At 42.0% G+C, this 27,530-nt stretch overlaps 1 non-coding gene across 1 annotated transcript; it reads right to left on the bottom strand.

Moving 5' to 3' along the window:
• Positions 1-4,166: 4,166 nt before the first annotated feature.
• Positions 4,167-4,273, bottom strand: LOC145952220 (small nucleolar RNA R71). The gene has a single exon (XR_014429899.1). It is a non-coding gene; the product is annotated as a small nucleolar RNA R71 (small nucleolar RNA).
• Positions 4,274-27,530: the final 23,257 nt, after the last annotated feature.

Raw genomic sequence — 27,530 nt, forward strand, 5'->3', positions numbered from 1 at the left:
ATTAATAATTCTAAACCTAAACAGAACCAATAAAATAATTATGTCTGTAATTGTTCGCTTTGACCGGGATCCGAAAGTTGAGGATAAATGGGTTGAGTTGGACAGTGATGAGGAGACCATTTCTCCGGATCTGCAAAGACTGCTAGAACGAGAAGCTCGCCTACTCCAACTCGTCAAGAGAAATTGGAGACTGTGAATTTGGGGCATGGCCGAGAGATATAAGAGGTCAACATTGGGACCCATATCAGTGATGAAATAAGGACACATGTTTCCGCTATGATTATAATAAAATCATTTCTCATTGCTTCTTTTCTTGCTTATAATAAAATTCTAAACCACATTATTTTTAACCCTGTTTGAATAAACATGAATGAGGTTAAAATCATCTTAATAATAATAAACCCACATCATTTTTATGTGGAGGTGTGTGTGACAACTTGGAGCACCTTCCCTTGGCCTTGACAAGTGCCATCATGGGTAAAAAGAAATCTTTCAAAATAAAAGAAGCTCGGCAGGAAACCCAAAAAGGGGACTGCGCAAAAATAAGAGCAAAAGACCCGCTAGGAATCCCACAAAAGGGTGACCTAGGCAAAAATTAGGGTTACAAAATAATGAACAAAAACAAAAGCCCGCTAAGACACCACAAATGGGTGTTTTAGGCAAAAGTTAGGGCAATCGAAAAACAGAATAAATCCATGATGGTACCATGAACCGAATTCAAAAAGAAAGGTTCAAGGGAAGCTATCCAAGTTGTCGAATCACAACACGACTTTTTTAACTTCATAAGTGTTTAATCAAACAAGCCTAAACACATAAGCCTACCTTGGCCATCCATTCTTACAAAAACCATTTTTGAAAAATAAATCCCCTCTAAAACACAAACTTCAGAACAAAAATATCTTTCTTTTCTTTTCTCTCTTGTCCCAAAAGATTTTAGGATAATCTAGTGGAAGCACGGAGAAATAAATCATCACTGATAATGGATCTAATCTGAACAACAAAATGGTGGAAGAACTGTGCCAAGAATTCAAGATCCAACACCATAACTCTTCCCCATATCGGCCAAAGATGAATGGGGCAGTCGAGGCAACCAATAAGAGCATCAAGAAAATAGTGCAAAAGATGGTTGTCTCATTTAAGGACTGGCACGAGATGTTACCCTTCGCTTTCCATGGTTATAGGACTTCTGTACGCACATCTACAAGAGCTACTCCATTCTCCCTCGTCTATGGGATGGAGGCAGTGCTACCCGTCGAAGTCGAAATACCTTCCCTAAGGGTAATCATGGAAGCAAAACTTTCCGAAGCAGAATGGGTTCAAAGCCGGTATGACCAGTTGAACCTCATTGAAGAAAAACGGCTGAACGCCATATGCCATGGTCAAGCCTATCAGAGGAAGATCAAAAAAGGCTTTTGACAAGAAAGTCCACCCTCGAGTCTACCATGAGGGAGAGTTGGTAATGAAGGAATTGCTACCGACTCAAAAGGACAAAATCGGAAAGTGTGCCCCAAATCACGGAGGACCATACGTAGTAAAACGAGCCTTCTCAAGAGGAGCACTGATCCTCACAGACATGGATGGAAAAGAACTTCGATACCCAGTCAACGCTGACGTGGTAAAGAAGTACTATGCTTGAAGACGTTGCTTGCATAGGCCCGCTAGGATGAAAACCCAAAAAGGGCGTCCTAGGCAAAAGTTAGGGCAAAATAAAAAGCCCGCCAGTACAAGGGTACTAGGCAAAATAAAGGCGAATTTATCCCCGCTAGGATATGTCCTAGGCAAAAATTAGGGGCAAAAGAATAAGATACAAAAACAAAGCAAGCAACGGTCACTTGAATCGAAAACCGAAAGGCGGTTCAAGTGATTATCTTCTAGAAGCAAGCGTCTTGCAGCATCTACGCTCCTGGCTCAGGCATCTCACCCGAAGCAACTAGGGGAATGTAAAGAGCAACAATTACAGATATAATTGTTAAGCCCAATGTATATAGCCTACCCTGGCCAGCCATTCTTCAGAAAATCCTTCTGTATATCTTTCTGTAAAAACACTTGTGAATATCAATAAAATATCTATTCATTTTCTCTTCTCTCTTGACCATGTGATTATGCCTCTAAAATTGGTATTTCTAAAAAATTGTATGAAATTCCTTAATAATCGGTCAATAAAGAAAATTGGAGGGGTTCTGATGTTGTGTATTTTACTCGTATTTTAGCACTTTAATTCACAAGAATTCATAGCATAATCATGCGTATCTTTCATGTTTTTAATAAATTTTTATATCATTTTCCTATTTTATGCTTTTCTTGGTATGTGTTGTGTTTTCTCTGAGCAGGATCAAGATTTAAGAATTAAAGAGGAAATGCTGAGCTACAAGGAAAATCACGGCCGTGATTCTAAATCACGCCCGTGATTCACCAGAGAAAATCACGGCCGTGACTCCCAATCACACCCGTGAACGCCACTGACCCTTCATAGATGTGCTCTAGAGAAGATCACGGTCGTGATTCTCAGTCACGGCCGTGATTCACTTCGCGTCCCAGCTTTTTAAGTTTTATGTTTTATTTTTATTTTTGTAATTTTTATCTTGGTAGTTTTACCTTTTTACCCTTTTAGGTTATAAATTAGATGAGGTTAGCCTAGAACAGCACTTTTGTTTTCGGAGACAGTTTTATTTAGTTTTTGACACTTGGAGAAGGTTGGGCGCCTGTGCCATCGACTCTAAGGTTTGCTTTTCTTTTATTCTTCTTTTCTTGGAGAACTACTATGAACTCCTGTGAGTAGTTTCCCTTTTTCTGGGATCAGGGCTTAGCCTCTGAGAACCTCTTTATTAATGCATTATTCAGTTTCTTAATTTTATTCCAATTCTTGATTTGTTCTTTTATATTTTATATATGAACTTTAACATTATAGTTTTCATAATAACATTAATTAAGGATGAACTGAGAGGAGAACTTGATTATAATTATGATAAACAATTAATCTTAATTTTCATAATCATAGATAATTAGGGATGAACTGAGAGGAGAACCTAATTATCGGAACCTAAAGGAACAGACTTGAGTGTTAAATCACGAGAGTTGATTTAAGCTTTTGAGGAGCAATAGATTAACAAAGATCTTAATGGGTTTAATTGAACGTAATTACCACGAGAGTAGGGATTAATTTTAATTAAACACGTCCTCGTAGCCTGAGAAGGTGCAAGGATTAAATTAGGTTAAGACTACCTTCAAGATGGAATAGAATTAATTAATGAAAATAATAATTCAATATTGTTGGAACTCTTTGTGCGAACCCTAGATTCCCGGAAATCTCCTTATCTTATCTTAAAGTTTTATCTTATTCATTAATTGCATTACTATCTCTTTTACCAGCAAATCTGATCTTATCATCTCAAAACAAACATTCTATCTGTTTTAAAATTCAAATTAAAATACTAGTAATTCTAGGTCAAACACGTAGTCCCTGTGATTCGATATTTATTACTTGACGACAACCGTACACTTGCGGTTTTCCATACATCAAGTTTTTGGCGCCGTTGCCGGGGACTACGTCTCTTGATTTAAATTACAATTATTTTAATTCGAATTTAAAAAAAAAAAAAATTAAATAAATAAATAATTTTTTTTTTTTTTAGTGTTTACTTCTCCAATTCAGATTTCACGGGTCACTTTCTTTTTTTTGCAGTGCCTTAGGATTAATGCAAAAGAGATCTCTACGTCTTGGGAAACCAACACCACTTGATCCTGAGATTGAAAGAACTCTCCTGAGAAGGAAAAGAAACCTTTCTAGAGAATTTGACATGGCTGCACAACGAGATAATTTACCGCTTCGGGATTACTCTGCACCCGTAGCTCGTGGGATACCTGGAGGGGAGATGCGAACTGGAGCTACTGTACCAGCTTCTCTGGTGAATATGCTCAAACAGAACACCTTTGGAGGACTACCATCAGAAGATCCTAATGACCACTTAGAGGGGTTCTTGGAAATCTGTGAGACCCAGCAATTTGATGATGAAGTTTCTGATGGAATGCGACTCCGCTTATTCTCACTCACCTTGAGAGATAAGGCAAAGGTGTGGCTAAGAACAGTGCCTAGAGAAAAGATAGCAACTTGGGAATTATGTGAAAGAGCTTTTCTAGAGAAATTCTTTCCTCCTTCTAAAACTAAAGAATTGAGGAAGAAAATCACTAATTTCCAACAAGGCACTGGAGAGACTATTTATGAAGCATGGGAGCGGTTCAAAGGATATCTTCAAGCATGCCCACAACATGGCTTCAACCGTTGGCTTACCATCCAATTTTTCTTTGAAGGATTGGACCAACAAAGCACCATGATATTAGACTCAGCAGCTGGAGGATCTTTCATGGGGAAACCTATTAATGACTGCATGATTATTTTGGAAAATGTAGCCTCAAATCACAGCCAATACAGTGAAAGAGAAGTCACAGCAAGGAAAGGAACTCCGGGGCGATATGAAGTGAACAATATTGAGTTACTCTTAGCAAAATTTGATACTCTTAATCAAAGATTAGACAAGATGGAAAAAGCTAAGGTTAATTCAGTGGCTACAAATCAAGTATGTGACCTTTGTAGGGAACAAGGGCACACTGCAGTAGATTGTACCTTAATTTTTACTGGAGAAAAAGAAGATACTACTGAACAGGTGGTAGCTTCTCATAATTTCTATGACACTCCTCGAAGAGAGAGGAGTAATCCATATTCCAACACATACAACCCTGGTTGGAAGAATCATCCTAACTTTTCTTGGAAGAATAACCCAGTTCAAGGAACTAGCAATCAGCAACCTAATTTCCGTCCGTCCAATCACTTCATTAATGGGGAAGGAAATCCAGTACAGACACCCTCAATTCAACAAAGTGTTTCAAGATTAGAAAACCTTATGGAGAATTTTGTCACTAATCAAAAACAGACCAATGATTCAATGGCAAATTCTATTCAAAACCTTGCTGTCAAGGTTGAGAATATTACTCTCCACAACAAGATGCTGGAAAATCAAATTGCACAGTTGATGCCTAGTTCAAACAATTCTCCAGGTAAGTTCCCAGGTAAAACAGTTGCAAACCCAGCTGAAAATGTTAATGCTGTTACTTTAAGGAGTGGGAAGAAATTAGACAGTCCTGTGTCTAATCAAAATGATAATATTGAGATTGATGAAGACGCTTCTCCTATGGTTGAAAAACCTGAAAAAGAGAGATTAGAAAAAGAAAAAGTATCTTCATCAAAGCCTCAAACTGTTTATCACCCCCCAATTCCTTTTCCTCAAAGGTTAGTAAGGACTAAACTTGATAGACAATTTGAAAAATTTTTAAATATGATCAAACAAGTGTATGTAAACATTCCATTTGTAGAAGCTCTACAACAGATGCCTACATATGCTAAATTTCTTAAGGATCTTTTAGCTAACCGAAGGAAATTGGATGATAGAGAGACTGTTACATTGATCCATCATAATTTGCCCAAAAAACTTAAGGATCCTGGTAGTTTCTCTATACCTTGTCTCATTGGAAATCTAAGGTTTGAAAAAGCCTTATGTGACCTTGGGGCAAGTATCAGTTTAATGCCTTTATCAATTTGCAAGAAATTAGATATGGGAGAATTAAAGCCTACAGCAATGTCAATCCAGTTAGCAGATAGATCTATAAAATATCCCATAGGAATTTTAGAAGATGTTCCAGTTAAGATAGGTAAATTTTTAATTCCGGGAGATTTTGTTGTTTTAGAAATGGAAGAGGACAAACAAATACCAATCATACTAGGTAGACCATTTTTGGCTACAGCAGGCGTGATAGTAGATGTCAAACATGGAAAATTGTCCTTATCCATTAATGATGAAACAATGGAATTTAATATTGCTAAATCTGTTAGACAACCTTCTCTTGAAAATATTTGCTGCAGGGTTGATATATTGCCTAAAGACATGGAGGAAGAAGTCATGAGATCTATTTTGAGGGATCCCTTGGAGAATTTTCTAGTTGGAGGAAAGCACATAGATCTTGAGGGGATTCAACCTAATTATGCTTGCTTGATCGATTCAAGTCCCCCGTGTAAAGAAAAAGATCCTCTAGTAGAAAGTCTTCTTGAGCCTTCAACAGATTGGGGTTAGGAGGATGTACGCATTTCATTAATTTTATTCCAAAAAAAAATAAAATAAAATAAAATAAAATAAAATAAAATAAAATAAAATTTCAGAGTTCCAGAGAGAATCACGACCGTGACTCTAAATCACGGGCGTGATCTTCTCTGGAAATTTTTTTGGAAAACTCCAGAGAGAATCACGACCGTGATTATAAATCACGGGCGTGATCTCCTCTGTTTGAATTTTTGAAAACTCACAAAGAGAATCACGGCCGTGATTTCCAATCACGCCCGTGATTCCCTGCTGAGGCTCAACCGATACAACCCGTGATTTTTGAAATTCCCCTTTCCCTTATATATTTTTCCCCCTCCTTTTACATTCTCACTTCTCTCAAACTTACGAACTCTGCCCATTCTCTCTTTTCTTCTCTCCCAAACCCTAGCTTCTCACTTCTTCTTCCTCTTCTTCCCTCTTCCTCCCACATTCACTCCTTCCATTCATCCATGGCTCCCAAGTGCACCCGTACCGTTGGTTCGTCCTCCACCGCTTCCGATACCCACAGTTACGAGGAAGAAGCAAGTGAAATTCCGCACCTTCCTCCGAGGTTCTATCGGAACGATGAACAGCGTGAGCGGAACGAGGTATTACGCTTCCGCACTATCCATCCTACCAGGTATCTCGACTTCCCATTTATTCGTAAGTTGGGTTTACGTGCTGATATCAATTTCATGTTAACTAACATTGGGTGGACAACCTTTGCTACCGTGCATAATGATGTTGTTTATCCTCGACTAGTTCTTGAGTTCTTGAGCTCTCTCCACACGGAAATATTATCTAGGCCAAATTGTTCTGAAGGTTTGATTTCTTTCCGTATGTTTAACCAAGAACACGAATTAACCCTGGCTCAGTTCAATAATATTTTTGGATTTCCCACTGGAGGGAGCACGAGAACCCCAAGTTCTTTCAACCCTGGTTCTTTTTGGTATAGTTTGACAGGTACAAGTAATTGGGTCGCTGGAAAATGTAATTCCTCTGCTTTCCGCCATCCCGCCATCCGTATTATGCACCGCTTTATTGCCTCTACTGTTTTGGCCCGAGGTGATTCTGAAGGAAAGGTTCGTTTGAGCGACCTTTTACTTTTATGGGCTATGATGGAAAACAGAGAGGAGCCTATTGATTCTGGCAGTCATTTGGCACGACAGTTCCAGAGTATTTCCAATACCAGCCACGGTGCGATTGTGAACGGCGGCCTCATTACCACTATAGCCAAACACCTTGGCTATCACGCTTGGCTGGACCAGTTAGAACCACTCCCTGGAAGCCGTACTATTAATTTTGCTACCTGCTCTTCTATGAACTGCATTGCGAAAGATGAAGATGATAAATACTACTTTGTAGTAACCCAGTCGGGAGTGCACCACCAGTTACCAAATCCAACATACACCGTGAAGAACCGGGCTACACGGCAGTTTCCACTGGAGCCATTAGAGGACCTACCTCCAGCAGCTGAGGAAGCGGCTCCTGCAGATGAGGAAGCAGCTCCTGAACAACCCCCTCTACATCCTGGACCTGAGGTGGACAATGCTGCTATCCTGGCAGCTATTCAATCAATGGATAACCGGCTGCAACAAATGGATGAACGCCAGCAGCATTATAATTACATGGTTGATCAAATGTATCAATGGCACATTCAACGGTATCCAGATGATTTTCCACCACAGTGAGATCTTTCTTATTCCTTATTTTACTCTGATGCTTAGGGACAAGCATTCCTTTCTGTTGTGGGTTGGTTGCATATTCATGCATTTTATAATTTTGTCAAAATAATCTATCATGCATTCATTAGCTCTTTGCTTCGGGACAAGCAAATCTTTAAGTTTGGGGTTAGGAGGATGTACGCATTTCATTCATTCATGCAAAGTAAAAAAAAAAAAAAAAAAAAAAAAAAAAAAAAAAAAAAATCATGCATATATACATATTCAGTTAATCCCAGCTTGAATTTGTGTTTGAAAAGTAAATATTTTTAATGAAATTGTTCGTCTTTGAAAACACTGAATGTGATGAATTGAATCTTGAAGTCTCAGAACAAAAGGTTGAAAAATTAGCCGGTTTTGTGGCTAGCACTTGGTTCTTAGTATTGAGGCTCGAAATGATCGAGAATTATAAAAATAGTCTCTTGAAGATAAATTCTTTTTAATTCGTGCTTAAAAGCTTTTGGGGGGTAATAAAAAAAAAATAAAAAAATAAAAAAATCACCTAGCACCCCTTTGAGGTCATAGGTTAGAGAGAGAATATTCTTAACCTTAGAAAACTAAGGGAACTAATTAGCTACTGGGGAATTGTTTAGTAAAATAGCTAGACCCCCTTTGAGGCTACGTGTTCTTGAAATTATCATCCTCTCTACACTGATTGGCTACTGGGGAAATGTTTTAGGTGAGACAAAAACAAAAATAAAAATATTACCCCTATTTGTGTCACAAGCATTGAAAAATTATTTCTGTTAAATTATCTTCGTTTGACTAATGAGCTTTACAAGATTTGACATCATGAAACTCTTAGAAACTAAGAGTTGGCGCTAGTAATGAAAGATTAAGATTCTAATTGGACCTTGTGAGACTAAGAGTGAAGATTTTAAATGCTCAGTTAATTCTTGATGATTTTTTTTCAAAGTGCTAATTATTGTTTGAGGACAAACAAAAGTTCAAGTTTGGGGTTATTTAATGTTGTGTATTTTACTCGTATTTTAGCACTTTAATTCACAAGAATTCATAGCATAATCATGCATATCTTTCATGTTTTTAATAAATTTTTATATCATTTTCCTATTTTATGCTTTTCTTGGTATGTGTTGTGTTTTCTCTGAGCAGGATCAAGATTTAAGAATTAAAGAGGAAATGCTGAGCTACAAGGAAAATCACGGCCGTGATTCTAAATCACGCCCGTGATTCACCAGAGAAAATCACGGCCGTGACTCCCAATCACACCCGTGAACGCCACTGACCCTTCATAGATGTGCTCCAGAGAAGATCACGGTCGTGATTCTCAGTCACGGCCGTGATTCACTTCGCGTCCCAGCTTTTTAAGTTTTATGTTTTATTTTTATTTTTGTAATTTTTATCTTGGTAGTTTTACCTTTTTACCCTTTTAGGTTATAAATTAGATGAGGTTAGCCTAGAACAGCACTTTTGTTTTCGGAGACAGTTTTATTTAGTTTTTGACACTTGGAGAAGGTTGGGCGCCTGTGCCATCGACTCTAAGGTTTGCTTTTCTTTTATTCTTCTTTTCTTGGAGAACTACTATGAACTCCTGTGAGTAGTTTCCCTTTTTCTGGGATCAGGGCTTAGCCTCTGAGAACCTCTTTATTAATGCATTATTCAGTTTCTTAATTTTATTCCAATTCTTGATTTGTTCTTTTATATTTTATATATGAACTTTAACATTATAGTTTTCATAATAACATTAATTAAGGATGAACTGAGAGGAGAACTTGATTATAATTATGATAAACAATTAATCTTAATTTTCATAATCATAGATAATTAGGGATGAACTGAGAGGAGAACCTAATTATCGGAACCTAAAGGAACAAACTTGAGTGTTAAATCACGAGAGTTGATTTAAGCTTTCGAGGAGCAATAGATTAACAAAGATCTTAATGGGTTTAATTGAACGTAATTACCACGAGAGTAGGGATTAATTTTAATTAAACACGTCCTCGTAGCCTGAGAAGGTGCAAGGATTAAATTAGGTTAAGACTACCTTCAAGATGGAATAGAATTAATTAATGAAAATAATAATTCAATATTGTTGGAACTCTTTGTGCGAACCCTAGATTCCCGGAAATCTCCTTATCTTATCTTAAAGTTTTATCTTATTCATTAATTGCATTACTATCTCTTTTACCAGCGAATCTGATCTTATCATCTCAAAACAAACATTCTATCTGTTTTAAAATTCAAATTAAAATACTAGTAATTCTAGGTCAAACACGTAGTCCCTGTGATTCGATATTTATTACTTGACGACAACCGTACACTTGCAGTTTTCCATACATCAGGTTCCTATAAAATCCATAATCTCCTGCATAAAAGGCTCACAAAAATATTCCCTCACGTCGATGACAGAAATTCCTCCAAGAAAAGGAGGATAGGGAGAGCCATTCATTTTTCTAAAAACATTAAATAATAAAACTTGCATTTGTGCATCACACACATTAGTTGCACATTCAAAGACCTTATCATGAGGCAATTGCATAAAATAGAAAATAGGAAAAATTGCTTGTGTATGGCAGCGGTCAACAGAAAAAGCCGCAAATCAACAGAAAAGGCAAAAATACAGAAAAAGCCAAAAAAATGACAAAAAAGGCAAAAAATACAGAAAAAGCCAAAAACGACAAAAAAGGCAAAAGATTTAGAAAATCGATCGCCTCGTACAGAATAACTGAGCCTGGAGAGGCTTGCCGAAACAATACTCATACAGAATAACTGAGCCTGGAGAGGCTTGCCGAAACAATACTCATGCAGAATAACTGAGCCTGGAGAGGCTTGCCGAAACAATACTCCCACAGAATAACTGAGCCTGGAGAGGCTTACCGAAATAATACTCCCACAGAATAATTGAGCCTGGAGAGGCTTGCTGAAAAAATACTCCCACAAAATAACCGAGCCTGGAGAGGCTTGCCAAAATAATACTCTCTCAGAAATAACTGAGCCTGGAGAGGCTCGCCGAAATAATACTCTCACAGAATAATTGAGCCTGGAGAGGCTCGCCGAAATAATACTCTCTCAGAATAACTGAGCCTGGAGAGGCTCGCAGAAATAATACTCCCTAGAGAAACCTCAACTTCCACTCACTGTAGACCCCTAAAATTGTCCGGGTCGGAAATAAAGCTTGAAGACTCTTGAAGACTAAAGGAAAGTCAGCTGGAAGGACTCCTGGAAGACCCTGGAAGACCCTAGGATGATTATCTGTAGGTTTAGAGGTCTTAGAGTAGCAAAAAATAAGAAAAGTGGGAGGAATGAAGCCCAATACGGCCTCCCAGAGGTTCAGTACGGCCGTATTGAACATTTTGAACTTCAATACGGCCGCACTGAACTCAATACGGCCGTATTGAAGTTTCTGAACTTCAATACGGCTGCATTGAATTCAATACGGCTGCACTGAACTTCAATACGGCTGCACTGAACTTCAATGCGGCCGTATTGAGGTTTTTTGAACTTCAATACGGCTGTATTGAATTCAATACGGCCGTATTGTAGTTCAAAATTTCAATGTTGACCGTATTGACCCCCAGAGACCGTATTGAGCCTTTTCCCTATAAATATGACGTCAATGGGACGTCATTTCACACTTTTGGACTGAGTTTTAACCCTCTTCTTGAGTATTCTGGGTTTTTTGAGCAGTGCTCTGCCTAGAAATCACTCGGAGAGTTGATCCGACGAAGTTTTTGAGTTTTGAGCATTTTGCTTGAGTCTCAAACTAAGTCGAAGGGAAATCCATCGGATTTCCAAGTCAAAAATTATTTTTTTAGGAGGGAGCGAGCGGTCTTGTAGAGGGAGGGAACGCCAAAACGCTTCCCAATTTCTGTCAAGATATATAAGAAAGCACGCTTCAAAGGTTTATATCTTTAAAGTCCCTTCTTTTATCGCTTTCTGTGTGTACATATTTAAACTGTCATCATGTAGATAGTTAATTTATAATTGCTTAGAATAAATAGGGGTAATTTAGTAATTTTGCACTATTATTTTTTTAAATAATCTGTCATAGGGAACCCGAAAGGGGCGCTGTGGGGTGCTAACACCTTCCCCACGCGTAACCGACTCCCTTACCCGACTCTGGTTGTCATGACCGAAGTCGATTTTTGAATCGATTGCTTTAAATCTCTTTTTCCAATGTTTTGAGTAAAACATTGGTGGCGACTCCATGAACCCTTCCTTTTATGAAAACCGCTAATCCATGGAGGGTCCCGCTTGGGATTAACATGGATTGGTGAGCCTTTTAATAAAATTGCTCGTTTGACGAGGTCTCAGTTTGAGAATAAGTCATTCTAGCAATACATATTTTTAAACAAATAAAAGAGTCCAACCATCCTTCGCGAATGCCGAAAGCCCGTTTCGGGCCGGTGGCGACAGATGGCGACTCCACTGGGGAAGCCTCGAGAGTCAGTCCCATTTAGTGACAGATTATTTTTAACAAATAATAGTTAAAATTACTTTATTACCCCTTGCTTGTATGATAACATGTTTATCTATTTGGCTTTAATAACTGTTGTTTGTTTAATTTTCGCAAATGTTTGAAATAAAAACTGCACACAAACCTTTGCACACAACAGTTCCCTCTATACCCGGGGGCATGAGTGGTAAGCCATAGGGAGTGGATGTTAGTACGGCCGGTTGTCGAATGGGTCTATAGGTGCCCGTAGACCGTTGTCGGAAAGCATCACTCAAGGTGATAACCATGAACTCGAGTCCGACAGTGCGTTGGAGCTTTCCATCGACTTACGACGAGAGGAATTGGGTCCCTATAATGGGGGCACCTTGGGGGCCTCAGACCGGTGAGAACAGTTAGAACCACCTTGAATATGCACTTTTCTGCAGGATACCCCTACCTCGTGATTCGCTCGTGACTGTTCGTGGATGAGTGAATTGTTTGTGCATTTTTATGTGACATTGTATGAGCATACATTGCACCTTCTAAACATACAACATTCCTTTTTAAATAAAAAGAATAAATAGAAATAAAGATCTTCTAGTACATGGTGTTAACATCTACCTTCATTGCATTCATATAGGTAGTTTCCCTTTTCACCCAAAAAATACAAAAAGATACAAAATATCCAAAAAATATATATATGCATTTATCCAAACCAAGCAATATCATGCATCATCTTAGGAAAATCCCAAAACATGATAATGCTTAGTTGAATAAACACTATGCATGCATATTCATCTCCATCATCTCATATCATGCATTGTATTGTAGAATATGGAGAGGTCTAAGGAGATGCATGGGCAATTGAAGAAAGTAGACTTCTTGTTATACCGTGCTGAGAGGTTGGATCACCTCTGTACTTTGATGCCAAGAGAGGCTCGCGTCAAGTTTGAGAAATCATATGGACGAGTCCTCGACTTGATGAAGATCTGTGTGGATCCAGCATTTCTGAGAGCACTGGTTCACTTTTGGAGTCTCGATTTGCACTGCTTCGAGTTCCCCCAGTTTGGTCTAGTTCCTACTCTCGAGGAGTACGAGCTCATGCTACGATGGCCCAAATCAGCCAGGGTCTATATCTTTCATGACAACCATGTGGCCGTGGAGAGAGTTGCCACTCAGGTCAAATTACCATCACGATCAGCTGCCTTAGTGGGGAACGGCAGTATTAAAGGTTGGAAGCTTGCTATGATTGAGGACCACCTTTCTTCCTTGGCTGGTGAGGGAGATTGGTTAGCTTTCAACAAGACTCTAGCGTTAGCTGTGTTTGGGATGATCCTATTCCCCTTTCACGCTAACACAGTGGACCATGTTGCGATGGACGCTTTCTTCGCTTGGGACGTACACATGAAGAGTCCCGTGCCTGCTATTCTTGCCGACACCTTGCTCTCTGTTCATCAGTCTCAACAGAAGCAAGGAAAAATCATCCGATGCTGCACCTCCTTGCTGTATGTATGGAGCATCACTCATTTCTATGCCTCTAGTCATATGGGGACCTTGCCCGACCCTTTGAGGAGTTTTTCGAAAATTCCCTTATGTCGCCGATATGCTTCTGAGTGGAAGGAAGAGATGGAACAGTGGAGTATTGAGCACTTCACATGGGTTTGCCCTTGGTTCCGTCCAAGCAATGTATTGATGAGATGCGGCAATTACCCGAGCGTACCACTGATGGGCCTCAGAGGTTGCATAGCCTATTCACCTAAATTGGCTATGAGGCAACTAATGAGGACTCAAATTGTTCCTACCAAAGAAGAGCTTGGGGGGTTGTGTTTCTCCTTTGATTCCGAGCATCAGAGGGATATGCACGCTGTCATTAGAGCGTGGGAGAGACCAATCTATGAGGGAGATCGAGAGCTTGGAAAGCCTCGGGTATCAGTCTCCACCGACTATGAGATTTGGAGGAGAGAGAGGGGGGTGTCCCAACCATCTACCTCTTGTGCAACTGCAACTACAAGGAGGTTAATGCAAGAACAAGTCGACGCCTTGACCAAGAAACTGGAAATCATGGGAGCTCAGATGAGAGTTCTTGAAGAGAAGAATGAAGAATCCAGTTTCACCATTGATGGTCTACAAAGGCAATGCAAGAAGAAAGACCATGAGATAGAGCGGCTCAAGGATGAGTGTGCTAACCTCAATGAGGAGGCTATTCGGGCATCCAAAATGCCAAAGGTTGAACCGAGTAGTCAACTCCAAGATGTCAACGCAAAGATAGCACACCTTGAGGCTGAGTATTCAAAGCAGGCACAGTTGATCAAGGATATGCAAGACGATCTACTTTTGACTCGATCCGATGCACAACAATGGCGGGAAGTTGTTCAACGACAAGCCGCAAACCTTTCCGACTTCCGCAAAAAGGAAAGGGAAGGATTGGCACAAATGGCCAAACTCCAAGAGGAGAAAGATCAGGCTGAGGATGAGCTTAATGAGCTGCAGGCCATGATCAACTATCATATACAAAAAGCGAAAGATGCTCAGAAAATCAGTGATGATATGAGCCAAGCGGTCCATACTCAGATTGAAGCAATGGGCCGTCATGTGGAGGAAGCCGAAGATGAATGGCAAAGACATATGAACCCGCCTGTGGGTTTTTACCGGCTCTTCTCTTTTTGTAAAAAGCTGCTTCAAAGCATTGTATAAAAGTTGTACACTTTCTTCAATTAATAAAAATTGTATTTTTGAGATTTATTGCCTTTGCATCTCATTAGTCATTCATTTGCATTTATCTCTCCCGGTAATTTAATAATAAATATTAATAAAAAGAAAGAATTAATCGATGCGCATGTTCAGAATGGATCGCACGCCATTGGTAATTAAATGCAAACCAACAACTGCACCAAGCAAGCACACGGCAACTCCGTTGTTGGTAATCAAGACAGACAAAGGGAAAGGTCCGACACCGTTAAGGATCATCGCTCCAAGGCCTTTCCCCTACGAATCAAATAAGGCTGTGCCATGGATATACGACGTCCATTCTTCTGCCGACAGCGATATCTCCAACATCGCTGGACTTGGGGGCATGACTAGGAGTGGAAGGATCTACACTCCCGAAGATCTGCACGACAAAGTTCCCAAGAATAAAGGAAAAGAAAAGGAGAAAACCGAGGAAGATAGAGAATCCGAGGAGGAGACTGATGAGCTGTTAAAATTCATCAAACAAAGCGAGTACTCCATTGTGGATCAACTTCACAAGACACCAGCAAAGATCACTTTGTTGTCGTTGATCCTAAGCTCCGAACCGCATCGGCAAGCTCTGTTGAAAGTCTTGAACGAGGCGTATGTGTCGCATACTATCTCCCAAGACAAATTTGAGGGGATTTTTAGTCACATCGCGGCTAACGATCACCTCTCTTTCACCGATGAAGAGATCCCCGCTGAGGGACCGAACCACAACAAGCCCTTGCACATCTCTGTAAAGTGCAAGGAGTATCACATCGCAAAGGTCTTGGTGGATAATGGATCTTCCTTGAACGTAATGCCAAAGAGAACATTCGACCAAATGACAATCAAGGGAGTCCAAATGCGCCCGAGCAACATGATCGTTCGAGCTTTCGACGGCTCTAAAAGAGAAGTGGTGGGAGAAATCAGTCTTCCAATCCAAATTGGGCCCACTATCTTTAATGTCGAATTCCAAGTAATGGATATTACTCCTGCATACAGCTGTCTCCTCGGCCGACCTTGGATTCATGATGCGAAAGCTGTACCCTCTACGCTCCACCAGAAAGTCAAGTTCATAGTGGGTGACAAACTGGTGACCGTACAAGCTGAAGATGACATACTCATCAGCAAGCCATCCACCATACCTTATGTGGATGCAGCAGAGGAAGCTTTGGAAACCGCCTTCCAAGCATTGGAAATTGCCAATGTTGAGACGTTTCCCCGAGAAATGAAGAAGGTAGCTCATATGCTCACCAAGAATGGATACTTGCCGGGACAAGGACTTGGCAAGGACTCCCAAGGAATTCCGGAGCTACCCATCATTAAGGATAATCCGGGGAAACAAGGGTTAGGATACAACCCTGTTAAAGATCAAAGAACGAAGAGGAATCAAGATCCTTCTCGACGTTCTTTAAGCCAGATCTTTAGGAAGGCTGGTTCACAAACGTCAAGGCCAACTGTCGTCATCAAGTGTCCTTTTCCTTCTAATAGGGATGTGTAAATTCAGTGACTATTAGAGATCACTCCTCGGGGACAGCCCGACCCCCGAGCCTCGATAGGGCACATGTTTCCACTATGATTATAATAAAATCATTCTTCATTATTTCTTGTTGCTTCTTTTCTTGCTTACAATAAAATTCTAGACCACATTATTTAACCCTGTTTGAATAAACATAAATGAGGTTAAAATCGTCTTAATAATCAATAAACCCGCATCATTTTTATGTGGAAGTATGTGTGACAACTTGGAGCACCTCTCCTTGGCCTCAATAAGTGCCGTCATGGATAAAAAGAAATCCATTCAGGACAAAAATCCTAAAAAACAAAAAGCTCGGCAGGAAACCCAAAAAGGGGACTGCGCAAAAATAAGAGCAAAAGACCCGCTAGGAATCCCACAAAAGGGTGACCTAGGCAAAAATTAGGGTTACAAAATAATGAACAAAAACAAAAGCCCGCTAAGACACCACAAATGGGTGTTTTAGGCAAAAGTTAGGGCAATCAAAAAATAGAATAAATCCATGATGGTACCACCAACTGAATTCAACAAAGGGGCTCAAGAAAAGCTATCCAAGTTATCAAATCACAAATGTTAATAACCAAGACGTGCTTAACTTCATAAGTGTTTAATCAAACAAGCATAAACACTTAAGCCCACCATTGGCCAAGCCATTCTTACAAAATCCATTTTTCAAAATGAAAATAAATAATCCCTTCTAAAACACAAACTTTTGAAAATATATCCTTTCCTTCTTTTCTCTCTTGTCCCAACGATTTTTTTTAATAATCTAGTAGAAACATGGAGATATAGTGGTCAATAGGAGGGTTGACACATCTTCTAAAGGAAGGGAAAGATCATTGGATTTATGACACAAAAAACAAATATGCATCATTCCTCGATCATAAAAGTCGGCAGCGCACAGTCCGTCTGGAGGAATGGCAAAATCCAAGCAAAAAACGCATCGGTTAATTCTTTTGAAAAATGAATCAAATAGAATTAGGTGCATCATACTGCATACATGCATATAGATGATAGGTGTACTAGAAGATCACTTATTCTCTGTTTATTTAAAAAAAAAAAAAAAAAAAAAAAAAAAAAAATTAATACGCCCGTATTGAATTCAATACGGCCGTATTAAGACGACTGTTGAAGCAACTTTTCAGCTTCAATACGGGTGTATTAAATCCAATACACCCGTACTGATCTCCAATACGCCCGTATTGAATTCAATACGGGCCGTATTGGTTGCCAAAATTGCCCAATAACGGCTACACCAATACGGCCGTATTGAATCAATACGGGCCGTATTGGCGAAAATTTGTCTATAAATAAGCGTTTTCCTTCTCATTTTTTGCATTCCAATCTTCATTCCTCTGCATCCTGTTTGTGAGTGAACCCCAAGAAGAAACCACAGAAATGGCAGAATCATCTAGAAAGAGGCAGAGGGTCCCAGCTCGACGTGAGATGACAGACAGACATTAGGAGCGGCTGCAGCTCATAGAGTCATTCACCTTCGAGCCGTCGAGGGCGCTCGACTTTGATATTCTCCGTACAGTGGGCTTGGAGGATGAAATCCGAGGCTACTTCAACAGTATAGGATGGGGATTCCTCCTTGATTCCCCTTCTCACTTGTACTTGACGGCGACGAAGGAGTTTTTGGCCACTGTCGGCGTTACTGAGTCGACAAACAGTTTTGGGGAGGCTGTCTGCTCAGTTGACTTCTGGATAAATCAGGGGTACCGCTCACTGACGTTGGACGAGTTCAACGTCCAGGCAGGATTTTTCAGCAGGACTGATCAGCTCGCATATCGAGATGCTATATGCGAGTGGCCTGATCAGTGGACCCCGGTCGACATGTGGAGAGCGATCACAGGCCACGAGGACTATCATGCCGGGGTGAAGGGCACCCGGCTCCCGACCGCTCTTCGGATCTGTCACAAGATCCTCACCAGCACCATCCATGGCAGGTGGAAGAGCCCCGAGTCGGTGACACGGCCGGATTTATTAGCATTATACTGCATGGCCACCAGTCGGAGGGCCAACCCCGGATACTTCTTCCTCGAGCACGTTAGGAACTTGGGGGCACGAGAAGGAGGATCTAGGCAGGGATACATCCTGATTGCCCCACTCCTCTCACGGCTTGCGGAGACTTGGGGATGCCCAGACGGCGTAGAGCCAGGGCCATTGGCACCGAAGCCAATTAATGCCTCTACCTTGATCAGTATGAAGATCATAGCGAGGTCAGGAGGGAGGTATGTACGAGCGGACGGCCCCGATGCCTTCGCCGAGCTCTTCAATGACGTTGATCTTCAGGGCGACGGCAGCCCACAGCCAGAGGCCGGCACCTCACAGTCGGATAGGGCCTACTTTGATGCCCGCTTTGACGCTTTACAGCAAAGCATCGATACTCAATTCGATACTTTTCAGCATAGTATCGGCGCATGGCAGCAGAGCACCGATGCTCGACTGGACACTTTGGTGCAGGGGTTCGACAACCTCTCGGTCTGGATGCACCGCCAGTTCCCCGCTCCTCCACAGGACCCGCCGGCAGAAGAATGAAGACCGGTTTTCTTTTTCCTATTTTTATGTATTTGTTTGAATGGGCTGCGTCCCATCATTTCCCTTGTACAAAATTTCATGTTTATTTAATGAATGAAATTTTTTTTCACTCTTTGAGTCTAAATCTTTTAACACTTTTATTTCTGTACAACAAAAGCCAAAATCAACAAAAAAGGGAAAAATACAGAAAAAAGCCAAAATCAAAAAAGGCAAAAAATACAGAAAAAGCCAAAAACGACAAAAAAGGGGGCAAAAGATTTAGAAAATCGATCGCCTCGTACATAATAATTGAGCCTGGAGAGGCTTGCCGAAATAATACTCTCAGAATAACTGAGCCTGGAGAGGCTTGCCAAAATAATACTCTCACAGAATAATTGAGCCTGGAGAGGCTTGCCGAAACAATACTCCCACAGAATAATTGAGCCTGGAGAGGCTTGCCGAAATAATACTCCCACAAAATAATTGAGCCTGGAGAGGCTTGCCGAAATAATACTCCCACAGAATAATTGAGCCTGGAGAGGCTTGCTGAAAAAATACTCCCACAAAATAATTAAGCCTGGAGAGGCTTGCCGAAATAATACTCTCCAAAAGACGTCTCAGCTCGCATTCTCGGGCTGAACAAAAAACCAATTCATCATAAGAATAATTGAGCCTGGAGAGGCTCGCCGAAATAATACTCCCCAGAGATATCTCAGCTTCCACTCACGGGCCAAATTCCCCAGTGAAAGCTATCAAAGCGAGATCAGCAAAATTCCCCAACGGAAGCATGATCCAAACAAAATATCCAAGTCAAAGGACTTAGACTTCCTCAGTGGAAGATAGCTTTCCAACTCAAACGAAGAGTGAAGCTAAGCCTGAAGAGGCTTTCTAAATAATACTCTGGGATACATAAGAACTTCAAATCCCCAGTCGCCTACACAGAGGCATTCCTACAAAAAGAGAAAAAATCAAAAGATCAATAATCAGTCCCCAAGTGGAATCCGGCTCTTAGCCAAACATCAAACATCAAGATGATTTGCCTAACAGAAGAGGTCAATCAAAAAATCAACATCCAGAATCCCCAGCGGATAACAGCCTACACAGAGGCAGCAAAAATCAGAAAATCAAAAAGAGTCACCCGAATAAAGATAACCGGGATACTCCACCACCGTCAAAAGGATGTCAGCCAATCATAAGGCACCGCTCATCTCAGAAAGAGCATCTTCGTGTCTACAACCCAAGGAAACAGAAATTCCTCAATGGGCACCAACTACGCAATGGAAAGTTGGGACACAAGAACCTATGAGTAACTGCACATCCCCTAGACGGATCCCTGCGTTATCCAGCCCTCAGTGGCACAAAAATCAAAAACAATTGTCGAAGCAGCATCGTGGACTGTGGAGACAAAATCATCACAAATCCCTGGAGAGGAAAAACTCATGCTACCCCGAGGTTGTCAAGAACACGGAGGTATGCAACTACCACGAGGTTGTCAAGAACACGTTGGTATACCCTGGAGAGGGGAAAACTCACGCTACCCCGAGGTTGTCAAGAACACGGAGGTATGCAACTACCACGAGGTTGTCAAGAACACGTTGGTATACCCTGGAGAGGGAAAACTCACGCTACCCCGAGGTTGTCAAGAACACGGAGGTATGCAACTACCACGAGGTTGTCAAGAACACGTTGGTATACCCTGGAGAGGGAAAACTCACGCTACCCCGAGGTTGTCAAGAACACGGAGGTATGCAACTACCACGAGGTTGTCAAGAACACGTTGGTATACCCTGGAGAGGGAAAACTCACGCTACCCCGAGGTTGTCAAGAACACGAAGGTATGCAACTACCACGAGGTTGTCAAGAACACGTTGGTATAACCTGGAGAGGGAAAACTCACGCTACCCCGAGGTTGTCAAGAACACGGAGGTATGCATGAGCCTGGAGAGGCGACGACTAATACTCACCCTGGAGAGGGCAAACTCAACCTGGAGAGGCTACTCAACAATTTTCCACCGGAAGACGCTACAAGTCAGAAGGTTGGCACCTCACCCGGACAATTGGGTCAACTCCTTTACTTGTCAGCCGGTACACCAAAAGGCCGTCCGACTAAGTAAAGAGGGGGCAGCTGTAGACCCCTAAAATTGTCCGGGTCGGAAATAAAGCTTGAAGACTCTCGAAGACTAAAGGAAAGTCAGCCGGAAGGACTCCTGGAAGACCCTGGAAGACCCTAGGATGATTATCTGTAGGTTTAGAGGTCTTAGAGTAGCAAAAAATAAGAAAAGTGGGAGGAATGAAGCCCAATACGGCCTCCCAGAGGTTCAGTACGGCCGTATTGAACATTTTGAACTTCAATACGGCCGCACTGAACTCAATACGGCCGTATTGAAGTTTCTGAACTTCAATACGGCTGCATTGAATTCAATACGGCTGCACTGAACTTTAATACGGCTGCATTGAATTCAATACGGCTGCACTGAACTTCAATACGGCTGCACTGAACTTCAATGCGGCCGTATTGAGGTTTTTTGAACTTCAATACGGCCGTATTGAATTCAATACGGCCGTATTGTAGTTCAAAATTTCAATGTTGACCGTATTGACCCCCAGAGACCGTATTGAGCCTTTTCCCTATAAATATGACGTCAATGGGACGTCATTTCACACTTTTGGACTGAGTTTTAACCCTCTTCTTGAGTATTCTGGGTTTTTTGAGCAGTGCTCTGCCTAGAAATCACTCGGAGAGTTGATCCGACGAAGTTTTTGAGTTTTGAGCATTTTGCTTGAGTCTCAAACTAAGTCGAAGGGAAATCCATCGGATTTCCAAGTCAAAAATTATTTTTTTAGGAGGGAGCGAGCGGTCTTGTAGAGGGAGGGAACGCCAAAACGCTTCCCAATTTCTGTCAAGATATATAAGAAAGCACGCTTCAAAGGTTTATATCTTTAAAGTCCCTTCTTTTATCGCTTTCTGTGTGTACATATTTAAACTGTCATCATGTAGATAGTTAATTTATAATTGCTTAGAATAAATAGGGGTAATTTAGTAATTTTGCACTATTATTTTTTTAAATAATCTGTCATAGGGAACCCGAAAGGGGCGCTGTGGGGTGCTAACACCTTCCCCACGCGTAACCGACTCCCTTACCCGACTCTGGTTGTCATGACCGAAGTCGATTTTTGAATCGATTGCTTTAAATCTCTTTTTCCAATGTTTTGAGTAAAACATTGGTGGCGACTCCATGAACCCTTCCTTTTATGAAAACCGCTAATCCATGGAGGGTCCCGCTTGGGATTAACATGGATTGGTGAGCCTTTTAATAAAATTGCTCGTTTGACGAGGTCTCAGTTTGAGAATAAGTCATTCTAGCAATACATATTTTTAAACAAATAAAAGAGTCCAACCATCCTTCGCGAATGCCGAAAGCCCGTTTCGGGCCGGTGGCGACACTCACGGGCCAAATTCCCCAGTGAAAGCTATCAAACCAAGATCAGCAAAATTCCCCAAGGGAGGCTTGATCATCTAAACAGAATATCCAAGTCGAAAGGACTTAAACTTCCTCAGTGGAAGGTAGCTTTCCAACTCAAGCAATGAGTGAAGCTAAGCCTGAAGAGGCTTTCTAAATAATACTCTGGGATAAATAAACTTTAAATCCCCACTCGCCTACTCAGAGGCACCCCCTCAAGAAAAATCACAAAAGACAAATAATCATTCCCCAAGCGGAATCCGGCACTCAGCCGAACACCAAACATCAAGATAATTCGCCTACTCAGAGGCACTCTTTCAAAAAAGAAAAAAAATCCAAAAGATCAATAACAATTCCCCAAGCGGAATTTGGCTTTTCAGCCAATCATTGAACATCAAGATGATATGCCTAAAGAGGCTAATCAAAATCAACATCCAGAATCCCCAGCGGATAACAGCCTACACAGAGGCTACAAAAATCAGAAAATCAAAAGAGATACCCGAATAAGGATAACCGGGATACTCCACCAACGTCGAAAGGACGTCAGCCAATCATAAGGCATCGCTCACATCAGAAAGAGCATCTTTGTGTCTGCACCCTAAGGAATCAGAAATTCCCCAATGGGTACCAACTACGCAATGGAAAGTTGGGACACAGGAACCTATGAGTAACTGCACATCCCCTAGACGGATCCCTGCGTTATCTAGCCCTCAGCGGCATCAAAATAAAAAACAACCGTCGAAGCAGCATCGTGGACTGTGGAGACAAAATCAATGACAAAATCCCCAGCGGATAATAGCCTACACAGAGGCAACAAAACCAGAAAAACAAAAAGAGTCGCCCGAATAAGGATAACCGGGATACTCCACCACCGTCAAAAGGACGTCACCCAACCATAAGGCACCGCTCATCTCAGAAAGAGCATCTTTGTGTCTACACCCCAAGGAAACAGAAATTCCTCAATGGGCACCAATTACGCAATGCAAAATTGGGACACAAGAACCTATGAGTAACTGCACATCCCCTAGACGGATCCCTGCGTTATCCAGCCCTCAGCGGCACCAAAATCAAAAACAACCGTCGAAGCAGCATCGTGGACTGTGGAGACAAAACTATCACAAATCCCTGGAGAGGGCAAACTCACGCTACCCAGATGTCCAGAGCATCGAGGTATGCACAAGCCTGGAGAGGCAATACTTAGCTACCCAGATGTCCAGAGCACCGAGGTATGCACAAAGCCTGGAGAGGCAATACTTAGCTACCCAGATGTCCAGAGCACTGAGGTATGCACAAGCCTGGAGAGGCAATACTCAGCTACCCAGATGTCCAGAGCACCGAGGTATGCACAAGCCTGGAGAGGCAATACTCAGCTACCCAGATGTCCAGAGCACCGAGGTATGCACAAGCCTGGAGAGGCAATACTCAGCTACCCAGATGTCCAGAGCACCGAGGTATGCACAAGCCTGGAGAGGCAATACTCAGCTACCCAGATGTCCAGAGCACCGAGGTATGCACAAGCCTGGAGAGGCAAAACTCACGCTACCCAGATGTCCAGAGCACCGAGGTATGCACAAAACCTGGAGAGGCTACTCAACAATTTTCCACCGGAAGACACTACAAGTCAGAAGGTTGGCACATCACCCGGACAATTGGGTCAACTCCTTTACTTGTCAGCCGGTACACCAAAAGGCCGTCCGACTAAGTAAAGGGGGGGCAGCTGTAGACCCCTAAAATTGTCCGGGTCGGAAATAAAGCTTGAAGACTCTCGAAGACTGAAGGAAGATCAGCCAGAAGGACTTCCAGAAGGCCCAAGGAGGGTTCTCTATAGGTCTAGAGGTCTTAGGATAGCTAAAATAAGAAAAGTGGGAGGAAAGAAGCCCAATACGGCCTCCCAGAGGTTCAGTACGGCCGTATTGAACATTTTGAACTTCAATACGGCCGCACTGAACTCAATACGGCCGTATTAAAGTTTCTGGACTTCAATACGGCTGCATTGAATTCAATACGGCTGCACTGAACTTCAATACGGCCGCACTGAACTTCAATACGGTCGTATTGAGGTTTTTTGAACTTCAATACGGCCGTATTGAATTCAATACGGCCGTATTAGTTCAAAATTTCAATGTTGACCGTATTGACCCTCATAAACCGTATTGAGCCTCTTCCCTATAAATATGACGTCAATGGGACGTCATTTTACACTTTCACACACAGTTTTAACCCTCTTCTTGAGTATTCTGGGTTTTTTTGAGCAGTGCTCTGCCTAGAAATCACTCGGAGAGTTGATCCGACGAAGTTCTTGAGTCACGAGCCATTTGCTTGAGTCTCGAACCTAGTCGAAGGGAAATCCTCCGGATTTCCATAGTTAAAATTTTATAGGAGGGAGCAAGCGGTCTTGTAGAGGGAGGGAACGCCAAAACGCTTCCCAATTTCTGTCAAGATATATAAGAAAGCACGCTTCAAAGGTTTATCTCTTTAAAGTCCCTTTTTTTACCGCTTTCTGTGTGTACATATTTAAACTGTCATCATGTAGATAGTTAATTTATAATTGCTTAGAATAAATAGGGGTAATTTAGTAATTTTGCACTATTATTTTTAAATAATCTGTCATAGGGAACCCGAAAGGGGCGCTGTGGGGTGCTAACACCTTCCCCACGCGTAACCGACTCCCTTACCCGACTCTGGTTGTAATGGCCGAAGTCGATTTTTGAATCGATTGCCTTAAACCTCTTTTTCCAATGTTTTGAGTAAAACATTGGTGGCGACTCCATGAACCCTTCCTTTTATGAAAACCACTAATCCATGGAGGGTCCCGCTTGGGATTAACATGGATTGGTGAGCCTTTTAATAAAATTGCTCGTTTGACGAGGTCTCAGTTTGAGAATAAGTCATTCTAGCAATCCATATTTTTAAACAAACAAAAGAGTCCAACCATCATTCGCGAATGCCGAAAGCCCGTTTCGGGCCGGTGGCGACAAGCACTGCTCAAAAAAACCCAGAATACTCAAGAAGAGGGTTAAAACTCAGTGTAAAAGTGTAGAATGACGTCCAATTGACGTCATATTTATAGGGATGAGGCGCAATACGGCCTCTGGGGGTCAATACGGTCCGTATTGAAGTTTTGAACTACAATACGGCCGTATTGAATTCAGTACGGCCGTATTGAAGTTCAAAAAACCTCAATACGGCCGTATTGAGTTCAGTGCAGCCGTATTGAAGTTCAGTGCAGCCGTATTGAGTTCAGTGCAGCCGTATTGAAGTTCAGAAACTTCAATACGGCCGTATTGAGTTCAGTGCGGCCGTATTGTAGTTTAAAATGTTCAATACGGCCGTACTGAACTTTTGGGAGGCCGTATTGGGCTTCATTCCCTCCACTTTCTTATTTTTTGCTACTCTAAGACCTCTAGACCTACAGAGAATCCTCCTAGGGCCTTCCATGAGTCCTTCTGGCTGACTTTCCTTCAGTCTTCAAGAGTCTTCAAGCTTTATTTCTGACCCGGACAATTTTAGGGGTCTACAACGACCTTGGTAGCGTGAGTTTGCCCTCTCCAGGGTCTGCGGTTTGCCCTCCCCAGGGTTGCATACCTCCGTGCTTTTGGTCACTTTGGTAGCGTGAGTTTGCCCTCTCCAGGGATTTGTGATGATTTTGTCTCCACAGTCCACGATGCTGCTTCGACGGTTGTTTTTGATTTTGGTGCTGCTGAGGGCTGGATAACGCAGGGATCCGTCTAGGGGATGTGCAGTTACTCATAGGTTCTTGTGTCCCAACTTTCTATTGCGTAGTTGGTGTCCACTGGGAAATTCTGATTCCTTGGGGATGCAGACACAAAGATGCTCTTCCTGAGGTGAGCGATGCCTTATGATTGGCTGACGTCCTTTCGACGTTGGTGGAGTATCCCGGTTATCCTTATTCGGGTGACTTTTTGATTTTTGGTTTTGTTGCCTCTGCGTAGGCTGTTATCCGCTGGGGGATTCTGTCGTATTGATCTTGATTGGCCTCTTCTGTTAGGCGGATTATCTTGACGTTCGGTTTTTTGGTTGAATACCGAATTCCGCTTGGGGAATGGGTATTGATCTTTTTGGATTTTCCTTTTTTGGAGGAGTGCCTCTAAGTAGGCGAATGGGGATTGAGGATCTTGTGTATCCTAGAGTATTATTTAGAAAGCCTCTTTAGGCTTTGCTTCACTCGTCGCTCGAGTTGGAAAGCTATCTTCCACTGAGGAAGTCTGAGTCCTTTGACTCGAATATTTTGTTTGGATGATCATGCTTCCATTGGGGAATCTTGCTGATCTTGCTCTGATAGCTTTCACTTGGGAATTCGGCCCAAGAGTGCAAGCTGAGATGTCTCTGGGGAGTATTATTTCGGCAAGCCTCTCCAGGCTCAGTTATTCTGTATGATTGTTGGATTTTCTGAATTTTTGCCTTTTTTGTCGATTTTCGGCTTTTCTGTACAGAAATTAAAGTGCTAAAGAATTTTGGATTCAAAAGTGGAAAATTTCATTTATTAAATGGAATGAAATTTGTACAATGGTAATGAAAAGAGTGGGGCACAGCCCGATCAATCAAATAAACAAAAAGCAAGAAAAATAGCCGGTCTTCACTCCTCTCCCGGCGGATCCTGTGGAGGGTCTGGGAAGCGACGATGTAGCCAGACTGACAGGCTGTCAAAATCCTGTCTCAGGGCGTCTATGCTGTGCTGAGCAGTGTCGAATCGAGCGTCGATGCTCTGCTACAACGCGTCGAAACGAGCATCAAAGTAGGCCCTGTCCTGCTGCGAGGTGTCAGCCTCTGGCTGCGGGTCCACATCACCCGGGAGCTCGATGTTCTCGAAGAGCTCGCTGAAGGTGTCGTGGGTGGTCGCTCGTACATATTGCCTCCCTGCCCTGGCAATGATCTTCATGTTGAGCAGGGTGGCAGTATTGATGGGCTTGGGCGCCAACTCCCCCGCATCTACGCCATCGGGGCACCCCCAAGTCTCGGCGAGTCGTGAAAGGAGCGTGGAGACCATAATGTATCCTCGCCGAGCGTCGCTACCCTCTCTTGCCCCCAGATTCTTTATATGCTCGAGGAAAAAGA

This window comes from Cajanus cajan, chromosome 9 (genome assembly GCF_000230855.2).
Source record: "Cajanus cajan strain Asha chromosome 9, NIPB_CcT2T_4, whole genome shotgun sequence".
Classification (NCBI taxonomy): domain Eukaryota; kingdom Viridiplantae; phylum Streptophyta; class Magnoliopsida; order Fabales; family Fabaceae; genus Cajanus; species Cajanus cajan.